The sequence below is a fragment of the Oncorhynchus masou genome, chromosome 25, assembly GCF_036934945.1.
Source record: "Oncorhynchus masou masou isolate Uvic2021 chromosome 25, UVic_Omas_1.1, whole genome shotgun sequence".
In the NCBI taxonomy this organism is placed as follows: Eukaryota; Metazoa; Chordata; class Actinopteri; order Salmoniformes; family Salmonidae; genus Oncorhynchus; species Oncorhynchus masou.
The window spans coordinates 41,995,845-42,003,848 of record NC_088236.1 but is presented as its reverse complement, the minus strand read 5'-3'; the positions used below and the strand labels follow the sequence as shown (position 1 = coordinate 42,003,848).

General features: G+C 41.4%; 1 pseudogene; it reads left to right on the top strand.

The window, feature by feature from the left end:
• The first annotated feature begins 2,629 nt into the window (after positions 1-2,629).
• The window catches only part of LOC135514374 (rap guanine nucleotide exchange factor 1-like), a 47,803-nt pseudogene continuing 42,428 nt past the window's right edge, over positions 2,630-8,004 (top strand).

Genomic DNA, 8,004 nt, shown 5'->3' with positions numbered 1-8,004 from the left:
ATATCAATTCATATTTTGTAATTTATCATTTTATCGATTAGGGTCGACTTGCCTGACAACTCAAAACGGAATACTTCTGCTGCTCTACACTGAGTGTACAATACATTAGAGTTTAACCCCCTTTTGCCCGTTTGTCTTGCTCATTCATAATCCGTGTCTCAAGGCTTAAAAATAATTATTTATCCTGTCTCCTACCCTTCATCGACAATGATTGAAGTGGATTTAACAGGTGACTTCAATAAGGGATTCAATAAGGGATTCACCTGGTCAATCTACTATATGTCATGGGAAGATCATGTTTTGTAAACTCAGTGTATGTTCACTATATACTTCATTAAGGAGGCAAGGGGTCCACTGCAACATTTAGCCAGTAGCGGTACACGGGTAAAATCACAATTGTGATAATTGCTTTGTTTGCTCTATAACCTGTTAGTTCATATGCCATGCGACCGTGATATACACCTTTGTTCCATCACAAAACTGGAGTGCAATGTCTGTCCGATGAAGTCCACGAAGCATATTGCATGTAACAAACAGTTACATGACCAACAGTCATGCAAGTTACTGGTTCCGACATTTTCAGACTACTAAAGAGTTACAGCAAGTCGCAAAGAAAACAGGAGCTGCATCCAATATTCCAACACAATTTCAACTACAACATTTCAACAGCATCAAATCACCTATGCTTAGTCTAATACAGTTACAACTAAAAGATACCAAAAACAATTTAGTCCAATGTTGGGGAATAATCAGAATTAGGTGGTAACATAGGTAAGATGTTTTATATTCATCATATGTTTGTAAGTTACTTCTCATCAGAATGTTATTTTTGTATAATACTGTGGCGGGGTTGCAGTATCTGTTCTATGTCAAGACTAAGTTGTTTGGGCCGGAGAGAGGGGAGAGGTCAAGCGTGTATCTCTTGGCTCCACAATGTCTGTGTGCCAGTCAGTGTGTCTCTGTGATCTTGTCAAGATAGGATGGATTTGATATATGCCTGTTGATATGGAGGATTGGTTTATGGTTCTGAGTTTGAGAAAATAACATAGTTTAGGAGACAAAGCTGAACGATAAATTATTTCTATGCTGTCTGGATATGTGTATCTTTGCTATAAAGGATCTCAGTAACAATGTGTGAGGGACTCTCAGAGAATTAATTGATAGACACTGAATTGATCTGAGAGTCACAGGGTTGTGAAAGAGCTCATATAATTAAAGATGGACTTTGATAACTAACTCTGACTTGTGTGTGGTTTGCTCTCATGATTGGTAAATAGAGGAAATTTCCACGACATCCAATCAACGTAATCTAAATATGATGCGGCTGTCCATGGTTCTGATTCGTGTGTGTGTGCGTGCGTGCGTGCGTGCGTTGTGCAAGTAGAAAAAAAAACTGACTTTCCTTGTAGAGAAATTTCAATGCCATCCTCCTCTCTTCCATCCTGTGTAGCTCAGTTGGTAGAGCATGGTGTTTGTAATGAATGCCAGAGTAGCGGATTTGATTCCCGGAGCCACCCATACGTAAAATGTATGCCCATATGACTGTAAGTTGCTTTGGATAAAAGCATCTGCGAAGTGACATATATTATGTTGATTAAATGGTCTATGACTGTCATACAGTACACACTTTTATTTTTTGTTGTCCTAGGCTACCTGGCTAAAATGCTCGATTGCAAGCCTAACTTCATTTCATGGACAACGTTAGCTAGTTAACATTAGACTTCTACATCCTCTTTGTCCAGGGGCACAAAGTATGAATTTATGGTTGGATCAGAATCGCCATTATAATCATTGGCCAGTATGGAAATAAGTAAAACCAAGTCCAAATCCCTATCTCCATTCATGGCTAATTTAGGAAACAGACAATTTTAGCTTGCTAGTTAGCCACCGTAGGACAACACAACAAGATGCAACAATTCAAGTTGTTTCTGTCAATGACATATTCCTCTTGATGCGATGTGATGGAGTGAAGCCTAATCCAAACTGGCGTTCATTTACACAGTTGAGCTGAATCATCTATTACTTTATACTTTTGTTCTCAAGGGAGGCTAAATGCTCGCTGGCTTCCCTTGCATTCAATGCTATTGGCGGCGACAATACCATACTGTTTATGACCAGACAGCATCAGATAGATGGCCTACACATACAGAAACAGAGGAGCGTTGTTTCGCTCGGTTTGATGCTTTTTCCAGTGAGATACATTCAACCTCATACAAATTGAAAAAAACTTATGGAAACACCGAGACCAAAGATACATTATTGTATACATTTATTATTTGTTTTTGGGGAGGCCTGGCATCCCTTGGCATCCATGAATACATACCACTGCAATTAGCTACTGTTTTTTTTTATTTCCATTTGGAATAATATGAGCTGCATACTCCACTAAAACCATAATATGTACTATTTGTATTTTCTCTCCTATTTCCTATACTGAACCATGTATAAGTAAAAAAGAGAGTCAATAACGTCTGTCCCTCTCTCTCTTGAATCTGATTAGCTAAATCCATTACCTGGGGGCACACCTTTCTGTACGGTGCGCTCACATTTCTTAATTCCAGCCGCAAGAGGGAGGTGTTGATTGTGATACAGAACCGAGTTGTCTGCTGCTAGTCTGCCTATCATCATCATCATCATCATCGGGGTCTGGCTGGCTGTTGTATTTGCGTCGGAACGGTCCGAGCTAAAAAAGTGCTTTGGCTAAAGGATGTGGGATTAAAAGAGAATAAACGGACAACATACCTCCCTGGTTTTAATTTGTTTAACGTTACCGTCTCTGCTTCGAAATGTCGGGGAAAATAGAGAGTAAGCAAGGTAAGCTCGTCTAGACTGGACTAGGTAGATACATAGCTAACGGTAGCTAGTTGTTAGTCTGGGGTTTGTCTGCCTCTTCTTGTAGCCAGAAATGCGGCCAGTCAGTGTGGTTTGGTCTAGCTGTGGATCAAAGGCCGATTCTAACACCAAACTTCCATATTTTTGCCGTAACAGGAGCTAGCTGGCTATCTACTACATAGTCTATATTTGCTAAACATTCAGTCAGTGTTTGACTACCTAGCGAGTTGTTGTTAGTTAGCGAGCCAGATAATATTTGATTTCTAGCTAGAGTGCGCTAGAATTGGATAGATGTTCTATCTACATGCTAGGCTAGCTAGCTAACGTATTTGAAATGGAAAACATTAGGTAGCTAGCTAACTGACACGTTAGCTAGAGATTTTCATAACGTGTGTTCCAGCTGGCTACAATGTTGCAATATAGCTAGCTATATTATGGTTATATTAGTCAAGTTAGCTAGCTAACGTTAGCTGCCTTTTTTCCCCTGAAAAGATGGTGACGAATTTAACGTTATGGAATATGACTAGCTACTGTATGTAGCTACAGTACAGTCAGCTGTAGCCCGAATAGAAGGTTGTCTTGACCGTAACGGTACTAAACTATCGTTAAGTAGCTAAGTACGTTAGCTACATCCTAACCTCGCTTGCTAATCCATGTTACTTTTAAAATGCACAGTGACAGTAGTCGTCATTCATTCTAGGATACGTGGTGGGGTCTAGCTAGGTACTGTAAATTAGTAGGCTGACGTTAGTACAGTAACCTTAAGTGTTTTTTTCCATCCCTATGTGTTTTTTTTATAGGCAATAATGGTAACGTACTAATCTGGGTTGGTAATATTGGTAATATTACAGTCCCTCATGCACCACCAGCACTGCCTTTACTAATCAGGCACTAGCTATTCGAGGAGAACGACAAGTACTTTGTTTAATTCACTGTGTTTGAGTTTCCCCCTTAGCTTGGGTTCTCGAACTATTATGAGTCATGGCTAGTTCTCTATATCACGGAACACTGAAAAGCTCCTTTGACTGGAGAGTCTCTTCCTCTCCAGTCAAGTGTCCCCATCTGTTGCCACTTGTATCATGTATGTGTTCTAGCTATGCATTTTGTGAGTTGTCACTGGAGAGCTAGTTGAGACTGCTATGGACGGGAGTCAAGCCAACCTATCTTTTTTTGCAACCTTGGAATGAATTTGGTATGTTTGTTACTCATACCTGAGTTGTCCAAGTACAGTGTATTAGAAAAGTATTCAGACCCTTTGACTTTTCCCCATATTTGTTACATTATAGCCTCATTCTAAAAAAAAATTTTTTTTTACCCTCAATCTAATTTTACCTTTATTTAACTAGGCAAGTCAGTTAAGAACAAATTCTTATTTTCAATGACGGCCTGGGAACAGTGGGTTAACTGCCTGTTCAGGGGCAGAACGACAGATTTGTACCTTGTCAGCTCGGGGGTTTGAACTCGCAACCTTCCGGTAACTAGTCCAACACTCTAACCACTAGGCTACCCTGCCGCCTCAATACCCCATAATGACAAAGAAAAAAACAGGTTATTAGACATTTTTGCACATGTATGGAAATATCATTCACATAAGTATTCAGACCCTTTACTCAGTACTTTGAAGCACCGTTGCCAGTGATTACAGCCTTGCGTCGTCTTGGATATGATGATATAAGCTTGGCACACCTGTATTTGGGGAGTTTATCCCATTCTTCTCTGCAGATCCTCTCAAGCACTGTCAGGTTTGAATAGGACAGCTATTTTCAGGTTTTTCCAGAGTTGTTCGATCGGGTTCAAGTCAGGGCTTTGGCTAGGTCTGGGCTTTGGGGCGGCAGGGTAGCCTAGTGGTTAGAGTGTTGGACTAGTAACCGTAAGGTTGCAAGTTCAAACCCCTGAGCTGACAAGGTACAAATCTGTCGTTCTGCCCCTGAACAGGGAGTTAACCCACTGTTCCTAGGCTGTCATTGAAAATAAGAATTTGTTCTTAACTGACTTGCCTAGTTAAATAAAGGTAAAATAAATAAAAGGTCACTCAAGGGCATTCAGAGACCTGTCCCAACGTCAATCTTGCATTGTCTTGGCTGTGTGCTTAGGGTTGTTGTCCTGTTAGGTGAACATTGGCCTCAGCTTTGGAGCATGTTTTCATCAAGGATCTCTCTGTACTTTGCTCTGTTAATTTTTCCCTCTATCCTGACTAGTCTCCCAGTCCCTGCTGCTGAAAAACACCCCCACAGCATGATGCTGCCAACACAATGCTTCACAGTAGGGATGGTGCCAGGTTTCCTCCAGGCGTGAAGCTTGGCATTCAGGCCAAAGAGTTCAACCTTGGTTTTATCAGACCAGAGAATCTTGTTTCTCATGGTCAGAGAGTTCTTTAGGTGCCTTTTGGAAAACTCCAAGCGGGCTGTTATGTGCCTTCGTTTAATGCTTCCGTCTGGCTACTCTGATTGGTGGAGTGCTGCAGAGATGGTTGTCCATCTGGAAGGTTCTCCCATCTCCACAGAGGAACTCTGTCAGAGTAACCATCAGGTTCTTGGTCACCTCCCTGACCAAGGCCCTTCTCCCCTGATTGCTCAGTTTGTCCAGACGGTCAGCTATAGGTGGTTCCAAACTTCTTCCGTTTAAGAATGATGGAGGCCACTGTATTCTTGGGGACCTTCAATGCTGCAGACATTTTTTGGTACCCTTCCCTAGATCTGTGCCTCGACACAATTCTGTCTGGGAGCTCTATGGACAATTCCTTTGACCTCATGTTATGGTTTTTGCTCTGAGGTGCAAAGTCAACTGTGGGACCTTATATAGACAGGTGTGTGCCTTTCCTAATCATGTCCAATCAATTGAATTTACCACAGGTGGAATCCAGTCAAGTTGTAGGAACATCTCAAGGATGATCAATGGAAACAGGATGCACCTGAGCTCAATTTCGAGTCTCATAGCAAAGGGTCTGAATACTTATGTAAATAAGGTATTTCTGTTTTACAAACATTTCTAAAAACCTGTTTTTGCTTTGTCATTATGGGGTTATTGTGTGAAGATTGATGAGGGAAAACTTTAGAACAAGGCTAACATAACAATGTGGAAAAAGTCAAAGGGATTACTTTCCGAATGCACTGTATGTCCCACCCCTAAGTATGTCCAACTTACAGTATGCCCTACTCAGTCTATTTCCCTGGTTTGTTTTTGCACTAAAATGTCTGTCTCTGGTTATGAATGGATTGAAAATATGCTCCTGGTGTATCTTTTCCGTAATGGTTTATTAGTGAGACTGAGAAGCCTTCATGCAGCAATATGCCCAAGTCGAGCCATGGCCTCCCAATCAAAGAGATTCTGCTACTACTCTCATTGGAAGCTCGGATTCCACTCTATGGTATCATTTGTGGTTTTGTGCAAACAAGCAAGTAGAATCATGGAATTCTAGAGACATTGTCCCAATACGAGTTTCAAAGGTGTTGTAGCCTAATTAAAACAAACTCTGTGGTGTAGCCTACAGATGGGGTCCGATTTTAAAGAACTGGGTATTTGCCCAATGGCGGTTGTAACTAATGAGCCATGGGAAAAGATTTAGGCTAGTGCAAGCAAGTGGAGCAGCATGTGTCTTTTCTCAACTACAAGTAGATGTGCAGATGCATACTTTGTTAATAGAATTACTGTAAAATCTCCCACAGATTTTTATGTGGCCACGTTTTCCAAAAACTCTGTTAAATACACTACTTACCAAAAGTATGTGGACACCTGCTCGTCGGGAAAAAATCTAATTCCCAAATCATGGGATTGGGAAATATGGGATTGGCAAATATGGAGTTGGTCCCCTGTTTGCTGCCACAACACCCTCCACTCTTCTGGGAAGGCTTCCATTCAGCAACGAGCATTGGTGAGGTCGGGCACTGATGTTGGGGGATTAGGCCTGGCTCGCAGTCTGTGTTCCAATTAACCCCAAAGGTTAATGGGGTTGAGGTCAGGGAACTGTCCAGTCAAATTCCACACCAATCTTGACAAATAATTTCTCTATGGACCTCGCTTTGTGCACAGGAGCATTGTCATGCTAAAGTACGAAAGGGCCTTCCCCAAACTGTAGCCACAAAGTTGGAAGCACAGAATCGTCTAGAATGTCATTGTATGCTGTGCCATGTTGAAAGTGACTGAGCTCTTCAGTAAGGCCATTCTACTGCCAATGTTTTCCTATGGAGATTGCGTGGCTGTGTGCTCGATTTTTATACACCTGTCAGCAACGGGTGTGGCTGAAATAGCCAAATCCATTCATTTGAATGGGTGTCCACATTCTTTGTGTGCGTTGTGTATCTGCTCCAAATTAAGATTCAAAGAAGTCTGTAGAAAGTATGGCTTGTCAACTATGACATGGCACCTTGAGAATTGGGAAAACAAATATTTGGGTTATTGAACTACAGCAAGTGAAGTGGATTTACACCCGGTGACGGAATTATGATAACTGAATTATATCATGTGTCCCTGATCTGTACCACACAAATGCATTATTATGAATCTAATGCACAGCAAAGAAGAGCAGAGTAGGGTAGCGGTTTGTACAGTCCAGTAGCGTATGGTAGAGTATAGTACAATATACTGTATTGTACTCTACTATCCAAACTTGTGAAACACACATCTATGATGGACCGGACCAAATCTGATCCCATCTTTGGACATTAACATCCAAGGCCAGGGTGGACTGACCAAATTTGAACTACTTTTCAACGTTCATGGACATGTGGTGTTGGTCGGTGCTCAGTGGGTGAGGATGCTGGTTATAGTAAATGGAACAAGAGGGGGATCATAGGTAGGTGTCAGTAAGAGCTGGGAGAAGTGACATTAACTGGAGAGAAAGCGAGGCAAATGGAGAGATGGACAGAGAGGGAGGCGTTGTCCAGACTCGGACTGTTTTAACACTCTTGGTTTGACAACCAGACAACAGCAAGACAAAGAAAACAGTTATTAGCTAAACAATTGTATGCCAGTGGAATTGAGGACCCTGTAACATATTCGTACCGGTTTGGTCCGCACTGTGAACCCGAATGAATACGTAAAAAATTAAAAACATTTACAAAATAAAAACACTAGGCTACAGGTTACGCCCTTTGAGTAAATCTATTTTTAGGCTATTCCATGAAAACAATTAGAGTGCACATTGTAATCAAAAATCTTAATTGGTGCATTTCA